Here is a 19,874-nt window from a genome sequence, read left to right on the forward strand (position 1 = left end):
GCTTCCTGCCATTTTAAGAATGTCAGTTCTTCAGTGTTCACAAGAATTTTTTAAAATGTGGTTAAAAAACCAACATTTTTGTCGCTGAAACAATCATATCTAAGTACAAAAAAATCCCCAAAATCTCTATGATGTGCAAGGAGTGAATTTCAGAAGCCCTGAACTCTGAAAAGATCTCTTGAATTCTGGGACAGACACAGTGACGCCTTTGTCTGTGCTTCCCCCTCCAGGCAAGTTGTGAATAAATCTTTCTAAGCACTTCTCATGACTAGCCCAGGTTTACCAATGGCAGAAAACAGTCTCTGATGTGCAAGTGTCTATCCCAGGATTAGGTGGCTACATAATTAATTCAAGTCATTACTACCGCCCACTGATGGGTAACTGTTAGCAAAACCCTGGTGGAGACCTCCATCACAGAAATATATACCTGAAAGAAGCCCTTGAAGTGGTACTAAAGCACATTTAATACTAGTTTCATGGCAATCCTCGCTTTTTCACTTTGAAAGACGCATTACAGCTCACTGCTGTTCTCCCTTTAATACTTAGGTTGTCTTATAACCTCTATTCACAGCAAGTTTGTTTAGTGTGCTATCCAGTTGCTCTTAGATCTAATTACAAGGTGTGCTCACTACACAGAAAAAACCCCTAACTTCTATTTATTCTTTGCTATAATCTGAGCTTGACAATGCTCAAATACTTTCTAGACATCACAGTGATGTAATACCTTCTTCAGAAATAAAAATCCCCAAACAGGTCAATTCAAAATAAAAGAGCCACAAACAACACTTTCATAACAATTTTGTTTGAACTTCACAGTTAGTCCTGACATATTTACTTCACTTTTCACTTGATGTGTAATACGTACTGCTTTTTCAGTCTGTCATGCTGTGTTGGCTCTTTGAGTATAGTATATATTGTATACTGTCAGCTATGAAGTCATGCTAGGACTGTGAAATGCATCAAAGCAAGGACATTCAAAGTTTCTTCAGGCATTCTCATCTAATTTCCTCCTTTGTTTTAGCCACAGTTTATGTTGCACTACATTGAGGCATGAGCCTGAGATTCTGGTAATCCATCAAAAGAACACGATGCAGACTTTAAGACATTTTTCAGAACTACTGTTAGTGGGTGAACCTCAAAGGCACGACTGAAAAAACCCAGTATACTCACTAAACCTCAAGGCTTTTTGACAGTCTTTTTGGAATCAGCTGGCATCTCTCTTTGTCTCCTCCTGAGGAATATGAAAAATTTCATGCCTTTGGGAATCAAAATGTAGCTTTAGTGGTCATTTTGTTTGGTTGGTTTTTGGGTTTATTTTTTTCAAACTCAGATGAAACTCCTAGTGGCTACATCTCCATTGTTTAACATTTCTTGCAGCAAACATTTCTTGGGAAACTTGAATATGAGTAGCTACACTAATTTTTAAGAATTGGCAACAGTGTTTAGGTTGCTACTTCAAGTTTTATTACTTACAGGTAATATGCTGCTAAAGCAGATCTTCTGGTCATACCACTAAACAGCTGAAATGAGCTGTGGTTGACACTGTCCAACCACCACAGTTAAGTTCTATATTAATTTTTCAACCTTTCTCATTAACAATATAAAGAAAAAATATTATTCCCAGTGATTATATTTGTGGGGTTTTTTATAGTAAACACTTAAGCTGAGACCAAGTTGCTTTAATTGCATTATAAATCTCATTGATTTTTCTAATTAACAACTCATGTTAGCATTAGAGGAAGATGAGATGTCACAGAGATATGGATGTCATTCACAGGCTGTTATCCTGTTCTTCTAGGAACTCTCGTCTTTCTGTCAAGAAATCCCACCTGTGGCTGGAATGCAGCTGATGCAAATGAACAGGATCAATCAGCACTGAAGATTTGACTATTCTAATTTTTATCTCACTATTTTCACAATCAAGGCTTTGTCCAAAGCACACGAAGTGACATGAAGAGTTTGCTAGCAGCAATGACCAAGAATTTGGTGGAAATTCAGGAATTATTCATGTCATATAGCAACACAACTCTCTTCTGTCTTTTAGACAGATCAAGCAGTAACTCTCTATTCCACTGCAGCTCATAACACTGCCATAAAAGACAAGGATACTGGAAGAGATCACACATTTTTGCTTTTGAGGTTTCCAGATGAAAGAGACATTAAAATACTAAGCTATATCTGCACTTACACTGCGCTCTGACAAACTGATTCAAATGCCAACCTAGCTAAATGACCACTAGCTTTATGGGATGCTGCTTTCTACTGCTTGCAACTTCCCTGCACTGTTTGCTTCCCTAAATGTTGGCTCATTGGCTGGGTGCTTTGCTGAGCCAACAAACATCAGTTAGCTCCATCTCTTACTTAATAGAAGAAATGAAATTAAACAGAAAAACATTTTTTTCCTCTGATAAAAAAATCTAATTAATCTATTCACTACAAAACTATCATTGTACACCAGTTAATAGAAAAAGTTTACGAGCATCTTTTCCTCAGAAGACGCTTGGCAGCCTATTGTATTTGTACTAAGAACACACTCTTACAAGACTCTTCCATAGCTTTAATATATATATATATATATATATATATATATATATATGAAGTTATTTAGATATTTCAGGTTAGCAGCTATAAAGGTAAGACAATTTTATGTGCAGCTGGCATCATTTAGAGGCTCTTTTTTATTTGAAATTCAGTGACTTAAAAGACACAGTGGTGGCCAGACTTTGATTCACCAATCACTTATCAAATTAAAGGATGACCAGCCTCTTTTCCTTCCAATTATATAAAATTCTTCAGGAACTCAACTTCCAGGAACTGGATGCAAGTACATTTCTGGGTGAGGTTTGGCTGCTACAGTAATTCTACAAATAAAGTACAAAAAAAGAAGAGTATATGGGCTTGGTGATTTCTCCTCCCATCTAAATTATTACTAAACAAATGTAATTTGTGGTCTGAGATGGAGTGGATGGAACTGTTACCCACACTCCCATTAGGATAGGCTAACACTTCTGCTAATGCATTTTTGTCTGCCAGGACTTTCAATCTACCACATATTAAACCCCAAAGTGCTCTGGAGCCAGTCTAGCCAGAAAGCAAATCAGAGTCCTTCTCCTATGTGTCTTGTTTGAGGCAGAACCAGCTCTATAATTCTCAGTCTCACATTGGATGAGATTGTCACAGTCCTGTTCTATTTCCCAGCTATGTAGACCCCTGCTCTTTAGTGAATCCAAAATTTACAAAAATCCGTGTTCAGCAAGTGACTGCATCTCTGTAGTAAGAGGGGACTGATCTTTTGTTTGCTTTCCAAGAGTAACATTGTATTTCAGCCATTCTTAAGGCATTTCTCAACATGCCTGAAAGCAAATTATCATATTATTCATTGATTGCTTTCCTAATTTCCTATAAAAAGCCAACATTCTGTTTTTATTATGCAATACAAAGGCATGGGCAGTTCAGAAGAGCATGGGGGTGGTGATGGTTTAGTGCTTTTTACTTACTTCTCCTCCACTACCACCAACTTTTTTTTTATTAACTAGACAAATATCTTAAAAATTCTCCTGTATATATTTAGAAATTTTTTAAAAAATTCTGAGATCTAATAGAATTTGTTACTCTAAAAGAGCATAAGGAAAATGTTATTGTACAATCTGCTGGAATGCAGAATTATTGCAGAGCTGGAACAAATGTTTAAACTCTGGCTTTTCTGAATACTAAAGTCATGTTAACCTATCCAATTAATTTTTCCCTCTCTAAACATCAACTATCTATTTGGATCACTATAAAAAACAATGTCAAATTGACACAATCTAGTGAACATCAGATTTTGACATAGGGCATTTTTTCCCAGCATTCTTTAAGCCAATTTAGAGAGCCACTGAAGTTCTTTAACTATTCATAGATCAGGGAACTGCATGAACTAAGGAAGTATTAATTAGCACTTGCACGAATCAGGAATTAATAGATTGCTTACAGAAAACTCTCTCTTATTTGAACTACTCTACTGTGGTACACCTAAACTCATAATAGCAGTTATTTCCAAAACTAAGCTGCCATACAAAGAATTTGGTCCCAAAAACGTGCAAGAAGAAATACATTCTCTGCCATTTTAAAAAGGATGTAAGTCATGCTAAATACCAATTCATAATAAAAAGTTTAAAAAAATCAAAACAAAACAAAAAACCAACCAACCACCCAAAAGCTGGAACAATTTAGTGTGTCTTAACCTGCAAAAATTTACTTTTTAAGGGACAAAGACAACCAAAGCTATAACCTAGAAGCACATTCTTTCAGAAGGAGTATGGTCTCTGTTGATATTCTTCAGCTTATCATAGCCATGAAATATCTATATAGATGTCTTGTTCATAAAGACTCAGGATACATTTTGGGATTTACTATGAAATAGTCTTTAATGCAAGCAAAATACAGCCTTCTATTGACAGGATAACCATTGAGCTCAACTGTCCCCTCCACCACAAGTGCCAGCAGTAGGACCATTTGATGCGTTTCGATAAATCAAAACCACCTAGAGCAAAACATGGGGTTAGAGAGGAAAAGAAAAAAAGGAAGAACAGATTTGGGAAATTAGTTCTAGATCCACATGCAGAGAGGACCAGGAGTCAATTACCTTTGATAAATGCACTTTAATAAATGAGAATCTTGAGAATACTTGAGAACCACAAAATTGCAGGGCCTATGATTTTATCATACCTGGGGCTTCTGTGCAACCTTGGAAGGAGATAATTTTGTAACGTGTTTTACTTTTTAATTGAAAAAAGACCTTGAAGGTGCCAGTTTTCCATATGCATTATGTCTATGGCTAGAGATTTTTTCAGTGGCACAAACTGAGGACTGAAGCTCACAAGCTGCCCTCAATACTACAAGAAAGGAACCAACCAAAGAGAGCACTTTTAAAAATCCTTTTTCTTGTTTCAAAGAAATTGAGTATGATGAAGCATTGTTTCACAGGCAGAAGGTTCCTGTGAACTACTGTGAGCCCTTACCACCTCAATATTTCTCTACAGTCACATACAAAAGAAAAAGTCAGAAAGCTTCCTGGTTTTTTTCCTGGAGAATTAGCTTACACCTGTCCCTCCGTATGAAGAGCTAATCAAGAAATATATATTAGAATTTGCATTAAAGATACTCCTAAAAGAGACAGGAAGATAAAATAGCATAGTTTTTGTATTACTTAAAAATAAAGTGGAAGAAAGGAAAACCCAAAACTATTTCCACAATTTCATCATCACTGGATGCATGTGGCAAACAAAAAAACAGATGTCCACATTTTGATGGCATTTCAACTTCACTTGGTGGGCATCTCATGCTGCTCTGTAGCAACACCAAGTGTGAAGCTCATAATATATAATTTAGTCATCTTTATATATAAAACAGGTCACAGGATATAGTATAACACTATGTGTATATCAGTATATAGAATAGTATATCACTGTTAACATGCATTCTGATCTTAGGATTTATTAAGCTTTTATTTATTTTTTATTTAGTACAAATACATCTCCTTTCAGGATCAATTTTGATGAGTAATACTGTATTCAAATGAAAATTTAAATTACATTAGTTAAGATGCAGAGAATCCCATAATTACAAGCCTTAGAAAAATTAGGGTAAAATAGAAACATAGAAACAAAAGGTAGGGTGAAAAAGCTTCTAAGTAAGTTCAAACACCTCAGCGTGATATTACTTTATCAGGGTTACTCCTGATCAAGATCTGTTAATTGAAAACTGAGAAAAATATTTACTACTAAAAGCAGCACTGGAGACACCAGTCAAATAGACCTTGACTCTAAACTCTTTTTGTTCTTCATTTAGAAAGTTTCAGAATGTTCCACAATATTATCTGGACTTTATTCATGTTTTGTCAGGTCTAGACTATGCAGACATTGCTTCTGACCTAAAACCAATCCTTTTGGTTGTGTACATGGCAACATGCAGCAGCAATCCTTTACAGCCAATTACAACCAGAAGAAGGTGGTAGTCTAATAAAGCAAATCACAATTCAATTGGAGGGACTTCAGTCTCTCAAGCAATCTGGTTCTCTTCTCACAAGGAACCAGCTGTGAGTGAGCAGCTCCACTGCAAAGTCTCTGGGGTCTTGGTGGACAGGAGCCTAAATTTTAGTAACTTGTGACCGGGCAACAACAGAGGCTAACAAATTAGGCTGTACCAACTGGAGCATTGTCAATTTTCTAATGAAATTATAACATTTCCTTAATTAAGGAACTTCCTACTGTCTCTGTATTCCTTGTTGGGCAACCTCCTAAGGCCCCTTCCAACCTGAATGATTTATATAAGTGTCACCAGATTGTCAGGATCATGACAGTAATCACAGAGATCACTTTTACCAGCACAGCATCACCCAAAATAAAAAGCATCTGCTTCTGCAAACTATTGTGTCCAGAAAGTTTCATGTCCAAGATTTAGCCTTGCTTGGCCCTACCTTGCTTTGAGATCAGACAATATGTCTTTATTATCATTAGGTATGTTTCTGAAGAACAGTACCTATCACACTAGCCAAGTCAATTGGTCTTAACAAAATCCATGCCAGCATATTTGGAAGATTACATGTATGAATCATTCCTTTAAAGCAATTACTGTGATGTTTTTATTGGAAAACTCTTGCATTCCTCAGATTCTCAGTGTTGTTCCTTGCAACAAGACCTACAAGCACAGAACATTGTTTCTTTTGTTTCACATCACCAAAATGAATACAATCAACTGAGTAAGATTTCAAGACTGTTATCAATAGTCAAGCCAGATTGTCTTGTGAAAGGAAACCATCACCACATTTATCATAATTCTGATGGAAGGGGGTAAAAAGGAAAAAAAGAAAATAAGAGGAATAAAGGAAAAATAAAAGAAAGAAGAAAGGAAGTTATCACCCCTATAGCTTTTCCTAAAACCTACAGCTGAACTAGGCAGAAAGTTACTCACTCTATTACTATACTAGACCATTGATTTATATTGTCTAAACACACACATTTAGCTAAAACATTATACTCAACCACCATTCACCACCAACTCAACCATACGTGAGGCAGCTGTATCCCTGCCAGGGGTGCTGCAGGAAGAGTAACATCCCTGCCCCTGGTGGGATGAGGAGGGAGCAGAACAAGGAGGAAAATTAAAATATTCAATAGCAGTCAAAAAATTTGTTAAGTGAGATTAGTACATTCCAGCTAATAGATTACAATTACTTCATACTTTAGGCATCTCAGAATGTTTCAAGGCTTACAATTAGGTAAGTATTACTTTAAGGAAGCACCACATGGGATCACTTATTATGAAATCAGACTTCAAATTAAACACATGGAAAAGAGAAACGCTTTGGTAATTTACTCTACGCCTACCTCTAAAACTCCATTTCATCTTCTGCGCTGCCTGCTCGGTTCTGTGTCAAATTGTCTCCTAATGTGCTCCTAAGTCCTGCCTGTCTCTTGTTACTGCACAGGCGTGTGCCAGGCAGCAAGCCAGCCAGAGGCATATGTCCTGATGGCTAACTGATCCCAGCTGATTCCCTGCCTCCTGGAGTTAGTGTGATCCACCAAGGCAGCTGAACCACGCTTCACCTCCACACGTTAATCCCGAGCACACCTGCATTATGCCAGCTGCAGACACTGGCCTTCAAGCTGGTGCAGTTTCATCCAGAATAAAGACTGTTTCAATAGTTAGACTAATTGACTCCAGCCTCAGATTTTCCATACAAACTTCCCTTTTTCCTTTAAAGTTGGTGTAACTCTTTCTTCTTTGTGAGAAGGAACAGAAAAATGAAACTACTTATGGGGTTGGCCTATTTGAATAAATTCAAAATTAAGTGAATACAGGAGTTTAAAAATACAGTATTTTAATAATTTCACTTTTATATGTGGCATTCTAAGATCAGCATGAATAGACAAGGAGTAATTCTTTGACAAGCACCAATTTTCCTGCATAGCATTAGAGGCTCCCGTTTGGTTTGGAGCTGCGTCACCTCAATCACCCGAGATGTCCATGGTGAACAGTGAGGACTGTAGTGGCAGACATTAACCACTTTCCTCTAACAACTCAACCACAACATCACTGGCTTTCTCTTCCCTACACATCAGCAGATACAAAACACAGTGCAGAACTTCTCTGTCACTAAGGTTCAAGGGGAGACATTTAGCTATATTGGGAAGATGTTCTAACATATATTCATATTCTGATAGTCCACATATCAAACCATACATGTGCCTTAAAGCCATGCAGCACACACAACTTACCTCAGAGTGGAGCTTGAAAATCAAACCACTACTCCTCATGCAGTCTCTCTGCCGAGTCTCTATTCAATATTATGGCAGCCAGGCCTTCACACAGACTGGCCTTTCAAGAAAGGCTCAAGAAGCAGTGAGGCTGGTGCTTCCCTCTCCTCCAGCTTTCCCCCAGAACAAAGGGCACATATACACTGGATCCATATCCAAATGGCATCCATCTCTCCATAACAGCCCAACTGAAAACTGAGTCATCAATTGCTTCCCCAGAAACCTCACAAGTTAGAACAAATCTCTGGAGACTGAAGCTATTTGGTAGCAATCAGAGAGTGGATGAATTTCTTAGACATGCACAGAAACAACTTCATTGAAACTCTCCCAATCCTGGACTAAAAAAGCTTTTCTAATCAGATTTAGAGCCTCAGACACTACTGAAAGAGAGAGTGAGCCCTCTAAATTTCAATTCATCCAACAGAGAAGCAAAAAGGCACTGATATATTAAAATAAACAGGGACAAATGCCTCTTCCACAGGCAAGAAGTACCATGAAATACCAAGATATTTATGGGAATCCACATCTTTTTGTGCACATGTAAGCAGCAAACAGGATTTCATTCACATATTCTCCACTTAACCTACGAAACTCTACCTTCATTCTGTACCTTAATAAATGATTCCCACAGCCCAACAGCAACTTTGCTTCAGCACCCAACCACTTACTTCCATTATTCAATGCAGAAAACCGGAGGCTGCTGGTCATCAGAAGTCAGCTTATCTTTTAGTTTTGCAGTGTAAAAGAATTAAAATAACTAACTGTACATCAAGCGCTACTGTAGTTCCTTAGAGAAAAACCAACTTGCATGGAGCAGATCCATGTTCACTCACACCCATCCTCAGAAAAGGGAGGAAAACCCTTCTCATGGCATGCCAACAAAAGTGAAGAGAGGGGACTTCCCTCACAGATTTCTAAATTCTAACACGTTTGCTTGAAACCACTTGGTGCGTAATCTAAAGGAAAACATGGCAAGAAGGCCACAGATTTCCTTTTGGGCTTTGGGTTCCTTTATCTAGCAAACCGTCTCTTCTATTGTCTCTCCATTGTTCAGTCTTACAGATTTGTGCAATAGCACAGCAATTTAGCCCTCTTCTCCTTGCCCTATAATTCCTATTCAGCTTAGTCTAAGCCACTTTTCTTTTAGTCTTCCCTACTTTCTGATGTAGAAAATTACGGTCAAGTAGGAATCTGACAATTCCTTAGAATGCATATTTTGTTGTCAGTGATGCTTTTAACAACAGAGTGAAGAATCCATGTTTTAATATTCTTTGCTGCTGTATGATGAGCTTGAAAACACTAACAAAGCTGCAGCATTGGAGAAGGGTGTGAGTGCCATGGAGCAGCATGTGCCCATTTCTCTGCTGTTCCTGTTAGAAAGGCTGGACACTTCTTGCTTACGTGTGTTAAGCTTGATGGATATTTTGCTGGAAATTGTCTCCTGGAGTGATTGAGAAGGGGCACCTTAAAGATGATTTGTCAGTATTTTATCGCTCCAAAAGAAATGAATACAGTCCATCGGGAGTCAGCAAAGTTATTTCCATTGGCAATCAGAAACACCATTAATAACATTTCTAAAAGTACAAGTAGAATCTCATCTTCATTACCTCAGTAATCCTGGAAGGAAGTGAAGCCAAAAAACTTGTATGTTTAAAATTTTAGTTACGTGTTTTCCTTCATGTTTCACAAGAGACAAATCTGCCTGCCTTTTTCAGTGTAGTATGAGAGCCAAAGATTTCCCATGCATTTCATTCCAACTTTGTTCTCTCTCTTATACCTTCATTAGTATATATATAACCTTTGTGGTTTTATGTGGTTGTACACTACAGTTCATTGCACTGAACTATGCATTCTCTCACTTTTAAGAATGCCATATGAGAAAAGGTTATGGTCAGTCTTAAAATAAATTTGAGAGTAAGCTGTTCATATAGACACATGCTATGCAGCTTGAATAGCAGGCATACTATGCTTTGTCAGCAAAACTTATCTTAAGTAGCAGTTCTGCTCCTTAAAACTAAGTTTTTACAGTTACCTCTTAGCATCTGCTTCTCTTTTCTTACTATTTATATGTTGATGTCATTAATATATAGGTTATGTGGTTGTACATTAATTCTGCTGTTCCTAATTTTTTTTAAGTAAGTTTCTGATATATGATATGGTGGGAAACATGGTGGAAAGTACCTGTGGCTAGGCTGAAAAAGAGAGATATTTGGACTGGCTTCACTTTTATGCAGAGCGCCATGGAAAGGCACTCAAGAAAATGCCTCGGGAGCTGAAGCCTCTGAAGGCCTCTCTACTTCTTATAGAGTGAGCTCCTCTTACAATGTTGTTCCTGATACGACAGGAACAGAAATAGGATATGTATCTGAAGTATAGGCACCTACAGAGGGAATAAGGCCAGCAGCTGGAATGCAGCGATTCCCAGTAGTTAGAAATTGTTGGAACAAACCCTTCCGTATTAGCAGTTTGTACATGTTGAAGTTCAACAAAATAATAGATTTCATGCAGACAAGTTTCAGTTTTAATTGATAAGTTATATATTACCTTGACAATTATTTTGTCATTCAAGTTCTATGATATTGACTCACACCTTGCTGTTTTACCTTGTTTCCTCTACTCTTTTCTACTTTCACTGTGTCACGCTTAACCAATGCCTAATTTGCCAACAGAGGTCAGGGTTGATTTGCATCTCCTGTGTGTCCATTCATTTCATATGACAGGGACTCCTATAAACTACATCAGTGTTCTTTAACAAGTAACCTGTTTCTCTCTATCTCGTGGCTTGTAGTTCTGAAATTTCACCTTTTATTTCAGCTAATTGAAATGAGAGAATTACTTTTGCCATGCCTGTGCCACTTCTTTTTGGAATTCATTTCTCTCTTGAGGAATCTCTTCATTCTGTGAGCAGAAACAGGAACTGGTTCAGATACATTTCTCTACAATCAAATTAAATGCGAGTTTTCTAGTACCACCAAGTAAAGTATTTACATTCCTTTAAAAACCACTTCACAATGAGCTATGACCATCTCATTAGTGGCTTCCAGTTGCCCCTGAATTATGGTTCAAGATAATGTATTTACTTTTTGTTTAAAGCACTGCACAAAAACAGGATGTCTTACAAGAACTGGCAGTGAAACCTGCAATCATTAAAAATCCAGTACTACATTTTGCAACATTTTTGATGAATCAGTGGATAAATATTTGGCAAGAGCATGAATTCTGCAAGCTTTTGTTGACTTTTCTCACCCTATTTTCTTGTCCCTTGATGCTTTGATGTTGTGTAAAAGGAAGAATGGACAATAAAAACACTTACACAGATATTCTGGTTTCACAGAACATGCTTTTTTAATTTTGACAGTTTTTAATAAGGTTTCTGATTTCTTGAAGAACTGTAAAAAGAGAAACTGTAATTTTCCAGAGAAGAAAATAAAGAATAAAAACAAAATAAATCTATCCAAAAGAGTAGTAAAAGAGATTTTAGGATATTCCGGTTAAAGTTTACAAAAAGAAGTATCTCAAGATGTAGGTTATGAAATGGATATACGTTTTATTAAAAATAGCTATAATTGTACACTGAAAACAAAGGCTTTTTATCCCGTCATAAAACTACATTTAGATTAAAGAATCAACAATTAATGCAGAAAGCTTTGCTGAGGGGGAACAAAAATCTGAAATATATTAAATAAATGTTAAATAAGATAAACCCAGAAATTAATTTTTAAGTTAGAAAAATGAAAAGACAGATGAAACTGACAGGGAAAGCATTGCACAGCCTACAAAGTGTAAAACTGTTTTTTATTTTTCAACTTATATAAGTTTTATTCTTATTTCTCTCTATAGAATACCAGAATTGTCCTCAGATTTTGTTGCTGACAAAGCTATCAAAGACAATTTGTTGCTGTATCAACAACTAAATTATCTAAATTATTAGATTTAATAAACGAAATTATTACTAAATTATCTGTTGGACACTAGGAAGAAAAAAAAACAAAAGGAGGAAAAAACCCACATTGATACATGTCAGAAATTTACATATGCCTTTTTAAAAAACCAAAACTTCTCTACAGATATTCCAAACTGATTCCAAGGTAATAGCTTTGATGAGAACCAGTGAAGAAAATGCAGTTTAAAGTTTCCTCAGTTAATTCTTTTCTTCCTGAGACACATGAAAAGGCACATTTCCACCATTTATAAGCCACTCACACATCTGTACACTTTTCCCTAACGTGATTTGATATAGTCATATGGTCATTAGAGTCTTGGAAAAAGTTCATACTCAACACTTGCAGGCAGTTTTAGTTTTCAGTTTCACAAATTATGTTTGTCAAAATGTTTCTAATTTTCTTAATGAAATAATTTGGCCTCCAAGTTGTCTGTGGGTCCTGGTTTTTAATACCTATCCTTTCAAAATAATTGTTAGAGAGAAGAATCAGACACACATAGTGATTCACAGTTTTTAAAATGGCAGCATTTTTTTTTTGGCACCTACATATAACTAAAAACATTGTAAAATCAGTATAGATACTATCATAAAATGAACAGCATGAGGATAACTCCTCATATCTAGCAACTGATGTTCCTGTGTCCTGGCAGGTAAGAATCCATGGATTTCATAGCTGGAACTGTCTGTCAAGCAACCCAGCAGGGCCAGGGATTTTCCCAGTGCATATCCAAGATGAAACTTCTGTGATGTGAACCATTTTCTTTGGGTATCAATTTAGAACACCTAAAATGATTCCAAAAAAAGAGCAATTGATCATATGTAGCAGCATGTAACTCAACCTCACAAGTTGCATTTATCTTAATGAGATATGAGGCAGGGATTGAAGGGGTCAGACAGAAGCAATTTCTATTTGCATTGAGAGAAAAAACAGTATTCATCAACACACAGGGGTCTCATGACATGAACAGCAACACTTGCTTTTGGTCAATACTGAATGCAACTTTCACATAGGCAAAATAGGAACACGGGAGAAATCCTTTCCTTGGGAACACCAACCAAAATTAACCCCTTGAGTGGAGAAGACATGTGAAATGAAAACTTAATAAATAAAAGACAATGTGTTATTTCTTTGGTTTAAACAGGTGCAAAATTTATCTTCTTGTCTGCTATTCTCAGTTACAGAATACCAACACTTCTCATTCTTTTGTAGGCAGAATGTATGACCTAAGAGAAATGAGAACCAAAGGAGAAAAAGGCACTTAAAGATTGAGTCTTTTTATGACAAAAGAAGTGAGTTTGTGACAAAATATTTGTCTCCCCTTTCTTGAGAAGTTTGGAAGAGTGCTGCTTTTTATCCTTTCAATAAATATTTTTCTCTCTCTCTATTCAGACTATTAAAAATAATAAGAGGACTATAATACAACTTTAAATGAGAGTTTATATATCACATGCTTTATGACAGCTGCTTTTATTTCACTTTAGATTAACAAAGCCTTTATGTTGAGACTTTGGAGCTGACCTTACAAAGAAGCAATACCATTAGCCCTGAAGCACATGTTTCCCATTTAATGTTTCTGAGGTAACATTCTTTGTGAAAGTGAGAGAAATGAGAACGCAAACTTGCAGGAAAAATAAAAGTCTGACTGTCCTCCTTTTGAACAGAATTAAAGTCAGTTTGGACACTTGAAAATATGAAGTGAGAGGCCATGGCCTTACAAAGAGTTTCTCAATGTGATCCCAAGAGTTACAATGCTCAGGTTTCCTTTAGTATGCCATAGATCTTTGTCATTTCCTCTCAAGAGGCTGAACATACTTTGCCATCTCAATTTGAAGTGAAAAGTGTCGCTTACATCAATGTTATTTCAGTTTTAACCATCACTACTCAAATGATTTATAAGCACACCCAACCAAGAGAGCACTGTAATTGTTAAAGCAAATGAACCCAGCAAAGTTATTTGGGGACAGCAGAAAGGAATTGGATCTGCCATATCTGAAAGAGCCCTAAGTTACTGTTATGCATGGAAATCAAACTAACCTTAATGATGTTTTACCATTGTCATGTTCTACTTGTTCAGTGCAAGAGCAATGCACTTTGTTTTTCCTTCAGTAAACTTCACAGTGCCTTACTCACAAGTCCTCCATCCTTTTGTTCAATGCTTTCATGCATTAAAACCTGTTCTTCAGCTACTGTCACAGTCCAAATTTATGCTTGTAACCCCTCTACAACTCTTTTCAGTCAGTGAACATGAAAATCTCTCAAGAGAATATGAAAAACACATGAAAGAGATGAACAAGGGCATAGTTTGGAAGCCAGTGTATGCTCTTTGTATTTGGGGCCTTGCCATAGAAAAGAAAAACCTGTATGGACAAGAAGAGGAGAAAAGCTGTGTGATTTGGAGGAGAAACTGACAAATTCAGCACTAAAATAGTCATCTATGCCAGTGGAAGTTGGACCAGAGTTCCTCGAAGCTTATGGCCTTACATTCAAAGAAAGCCTCGTCTTTGAAATACACTTCTGCAAAGCCTTCCAACAGGAAGGCTGCAGGATTTGCTGGAAGTGCATCTAGGTTCCAAGACACCACCTCTACACAGGTATCTGGGACCAGTTTAGAATGGAGACATGGGCCTTTCTTTTCTTTTTCTATTTTTCTTTTTTTTAAAGAAAGAGATCAAAATATTTGTTTCTTAAATCCATGTTTAAGCACTTAAATTCAAAATTCTGATTGAAACCTGCTACTTTTCTCTCTTCCTACAGACACAAATGAGAATTCTTGGAGGCTGAGCACTTCTGAAAACTAGAGATGTGCAAAAGACAATGAAGAAGAAGACTGCTTGGAGCATCCCTGCAATACTCTTGTTCTAAGCCTCAGGGATTTCAGCTGCTTTTCTCTGCAGGACCAATATTATTTTCAGAGAGCCCACTGTAATCTGCACAATACCTTTTCCTAATCTTGCAGGGAATATGAATTTACGTTCCTGATATCAGATACAAACAGACACACAAGTTTTCTAAGGCTTCCAAAAAAAGGTTATTTTAACTTACACTAAACAAATCTTGCTATTTGCTTCGCCAAGTCCATTCCCTCATATGTACCTATTCCTTATTGATCCTCCAAAAAACAAATCAACCAATGTTCAAGAACTTCCTTCTGCTCTACTTTTTGGTGCCTTTTCCTCACCTGTGGAACACTTTGCCCTGCACTTTTTCTGTGTACTATATGTGAACTCTCCCCCTTCAGTTTGGGCAACAACCCCTTTTTGTTTGTTTGTTTGTTTTGGTTTCTGTTTTATGCTGCATAAACCCAGTATTGGGGAAGAAGAAATAAGAGAAGTATGCTAACATGACATTTTTGTCATCGAGTAGCTGGTATTCCTTGACAATATTCCATGTAAGAAAGTACCCTCTGCCTGTACAGTCCTCCAGTTTCTGATATATTTAACTTCTGATTCTAAACTGTAGGTTTCCTGTGTTACACTGATGACATAACTGCAGTTAAGGGACTCCTATGTCTAAATCTGTATTTCAGTAAGGTTATATATGTTCAGATACAAGAAATCCAAAAGGTGAAACACTAGAAATACAAATCACCATGTGCAAGTGCAAACTTAAATACGTCTTACTGAAATGATAGTCTGAATTACCACATTATCCTTGTTCTAAGGTCCAAATAGGCTATTTTCACTACATTACAGTCCAAATTACAATTTACTTTTTTCTGTGATTAAATATGAACTCTGGGGAAATCTTCCCTTTCTTTTTCCCTTTTTGCTTTCTCTAATAGGTGGTCTTGATATCATTAAATGGCATAGAACAAGCCAACATTTAGATTTCTGTTCAATTTTCTGTGTTTGGTCATTTTGACTTCATTCTCTTTGATGTCTAGAAAATAGCTTTTCTTCATGCTCTTTGTATTTAAGGGCAAAAAGAAAATAATCTGCAACTCTTTTGGTGTGCTAAGAATAGGCATGGATATGCTGGGACAGGAAATACATACATGCCACTACAATTAAAATATATTAATTTGTTAGCAATTCTATAATATCCCCCAAATGCAGAAATTCTAAACAGTGTGTAGTCATCTGGGTAACTCCTCTTTTCCACTGCCAGGCTCCACAAGCTGAGTCTTCCATAACAGTGAATATCACGGGGAGAGACATCATGCCAAATTTTGTGGACTAATATTGAACACTGCAGCACCAACCAGTATGATATAGTGCACATTTCAGACAGTCCCTGAATCTCCCACCTAGTAAAGCTGACTCCGTTGTTTTGCAAGCTCCTTCCATTTTATGATTTATCCAGCTTTCTCTGCGTGCTCTCATACATGACTGCCTTTCCTGACACATTCCCTGGATAATTTAGCCACCGAATTCCAGTTGTATACATGGTAAATAGGGATCACTTTCTTAAATCAGGCTGGATTTGCCCTCTTTCTAGAATAAGAATCCTCAAAACCAGTGTGAAGTCCTCAACTCTCCAGAAAATAACAGCCAAAAGATGATCATGGAAAGCAATTTAAGATGCAGCTCTTGGACAGATGTTAAAACCAATACATCTTCTATGCAAATGCAGCAAAATTATATCTATATCTATATCTATATCTATATCTATATCTATATATATATATATATATAGATATATTCATTCTATTATTCAAGTCTAAAACAAGAAAAACAAAACCATGTTTTCTCTTTACACCAAGATTATAAATTCAGACATGAAAATTGGGTCTTATGAGATTGCGGAAATACTAACAGCTGAAAGTTTCTGTTCCCGCATTACAGTTTCCTTTTTTTTTTTATTAAGCCTTTCTCTCATTTGAGACAAATGCCATTTCTGAAGAAAGAAATGTGGGTGTAAAAGATTAGTACTTGTTTTTCTCTTCATAGCCCACTGATGATTTTGTGCTGACTCTAAAGAGAAGTTTTGTAAAATAGCTACAACAATGAACAAGCACTGTCTGAGCTACAGGGGAGATAACGTAAGATTATAAATTCACTACATAATTTTAATTCTCCAATTCAAAACTGAACTTCACTTTCAGCCCTGAATTATTCTTGCTGGTTCACTTAACTGGGAGACACACTCTCGTCTCTGCTGTACAGCTGTCCCCTGTACACCTCTGTTCTGTGAAAAGGCCTCTGGAACATTGAATGACAGTAATTTATAGCTGGATTTCCACCAGCAGTGCTGCTTTTGCATTGCACTGCAGATGGAATACTCTCATCTCTGCCACAGAAGTTATTCACAGCATGATGCCACGTTTTAAATTCGTCTCATGGTTTTGTATAGTTTTATTGAAAAAAACATCAGAGGCTTAACTCTTCAGATAAAAAACAGAGCTGAGTACAGGAAGGGGGACACAGTGCTTTCACTTACTTCATCAGAGTCCATGAACCTGATAGTTGGTACATGTAATCATCAGTCTTCCCTTCGGACCCTTTATCCCACTCTGTACAGGGAGCCCAGGTTTGCATCAGGACTGGAAGCAGAAGCAAGAAAACTTTTTCCAGGATGCTAGATTTCTGATAGTGGGGGAAAAAAGAATAAAAAAAAAACCAACCCAAAAAGTTTCTTTTGAGGTGGAGAATCTGCTGTCAGCTAAAGAATCCAATGCACAAAAGTTGCACCCATCTCTTTCTGACAGGAAAGATCGTCACATCAAGAAGGAAACAAGCCAAGTCTAGATGTGAAGGGAAGCAAGCGAAAGGAGGAGATGGCCACAGCAAGACTTTGAGGACCTGAATCCACTTAATTTGTAGTGGCAAACAGGTTTGTAGACCTCAATAAAACAAACAAAAAACCCAAAATAAAATAAACAATGTAAATTGACTTCAGAAAACTTTTTTCTAGTCCATAGTTATTTCTTTGTGTATCATTATTACCTTTAAAATTTCCAGTGTAAGTTTTGGTGACTTAGCCAAAGGTGATGATGTCAGAAGGATTTGGGTTCACATTTTCTGTGTGCCATGTGGAGTTCTAGACCTGGGCTACTTTATCTGAGGACACTCAGTGGAAGGCTTCCTCTGTGTGCAGATGATGAAGTCTGTCAAGCACTGATATAAAACCATGGAGGAACTCAGGGAAAAGTCCAATATTCCTGCAACTTCTCAGCCCTCTGCTGTATCTGAAGCTCAAGTGTGACTTCCACTGCTCCTAGCTGTGTCACTGCTGTCTGTAAGTATTTCAGGTCTGCAGCATTTCCACAGACTCATTTTATTTCTCTATTCCTACAAAACTTTAATTTCAGGAGAGTGAGTAGTGATGCAGCTCTGTGTTTTCCATCAACAACAAATTCCAGCCACTGAATAAGGTAACAGTCTGTCACACTTCAAGGACTGAAAGATCCTAGACACATTCCACTATTTGTAGAGGTAACACATTCCTGAATGCAGCATATCACAGATGCTACAACACACATAGCATTGAAGAGAGGAAGCAATCTGATTTTTATATTCTTTCCACTGTGAAAGGCAGGTAGGGATTTCGGTTCCTTTTGTCCCTTCGTGTAGAAAAGGCATCAATTTGAAAAGCTCCAACTTCACAGTATTTCGTGACAGTTAATGTTAGAAAGTTACAAGCATTGAAGCTAATGACCAAATGTGGTGCTCTCACTCCCAAACCACATACCAGCTTGGTAACCATATGCTTTGTGCCCCTTCCTGATTAAAATTTTAATAAACTATCTACAGCAATTTCACTTTTCCAAACAAGTCTGTTGCCAAAGCAAGCCACACTGTCTTTTAAGACAACTTTTACAGGATAATTCTGACATTACATGTTCAGTGGCTTGACAGCATGAAATATATTGAAAATTGACCTCAAATTCAGTTTGTTTTAAATGTTTTAAAATAGAAAAAGCATCTGTGTAGGTTTGATGTCCACAGGTATCATGATTATAAAAGCCAAGAAGTGTACTATTTCCAATTAATAGTCCACTTCTTAAACCTGTATTTCTAAGAAATGCTCTTTGCAATTCAGCACGTTGCTGCTAAAGGGCAGATATACAAAGAGAAGGCAGGAAAGATTTGGAATCAGAATAAAATATTAAAAATATCAAGTTGCTAGCTATTGTATATTTTAGGAGAAGTCCTCTACATATATTATATCTATAGAAATACGAACACCCTAGAAAACCTGGAAAATAAGAAAATTAAGGAACTGAGTAATAAATCTGTCCTGAATACACAGAAATACCCATGGTATTGAGTAGAAATATGTAAATTTTAAACATCCTTGAGATGAAATATTATAAAACTTGTATTACTGGCACTCTGTGAAATATCTCTTATGGCTTAGAGTGCATAAGATTAACAGTGTGATCAGTTCAACTCTGTGCATCAGTACAACTTCTGTGCATACTAGTGTTACAATGATTATAGCCTTTCCAGGCATCATGGGAATATTTTTGGAAAGTATGTCTTCAGTCATTTGGGTCCCTATAGAGCATCTTACAATATGATAAAAACACTTTTTTTTTTTTTAATGCAAGCAATGCTGTTATTACTGTACAGAAATCTGTCCCCTTCAGCTAAATCGCTCCCACTACACATCTTCAAAAGAGGTGGACACTCCATGTATTATTTAGATGAGGAAACTGAGAAACTGTGCAGGTTCTCAGAATTAGGAAATG

This window comes from Sturnus vulgaris, chromosome 4 (genome assembly GCF_052056855.1).
Source record: "Sturnus vulgaris isolate bStuVul1 chromosome 4, bStuVul1.hap1, whole genome shotgun sequence".
Classification (NCBI taxonomy): domain Eukaryota; kingdom Metazoa; phylum Chordata; class Aves; order Passeriformes; family Sturnidae; genus Sturnus; species Sturnus vulgaris.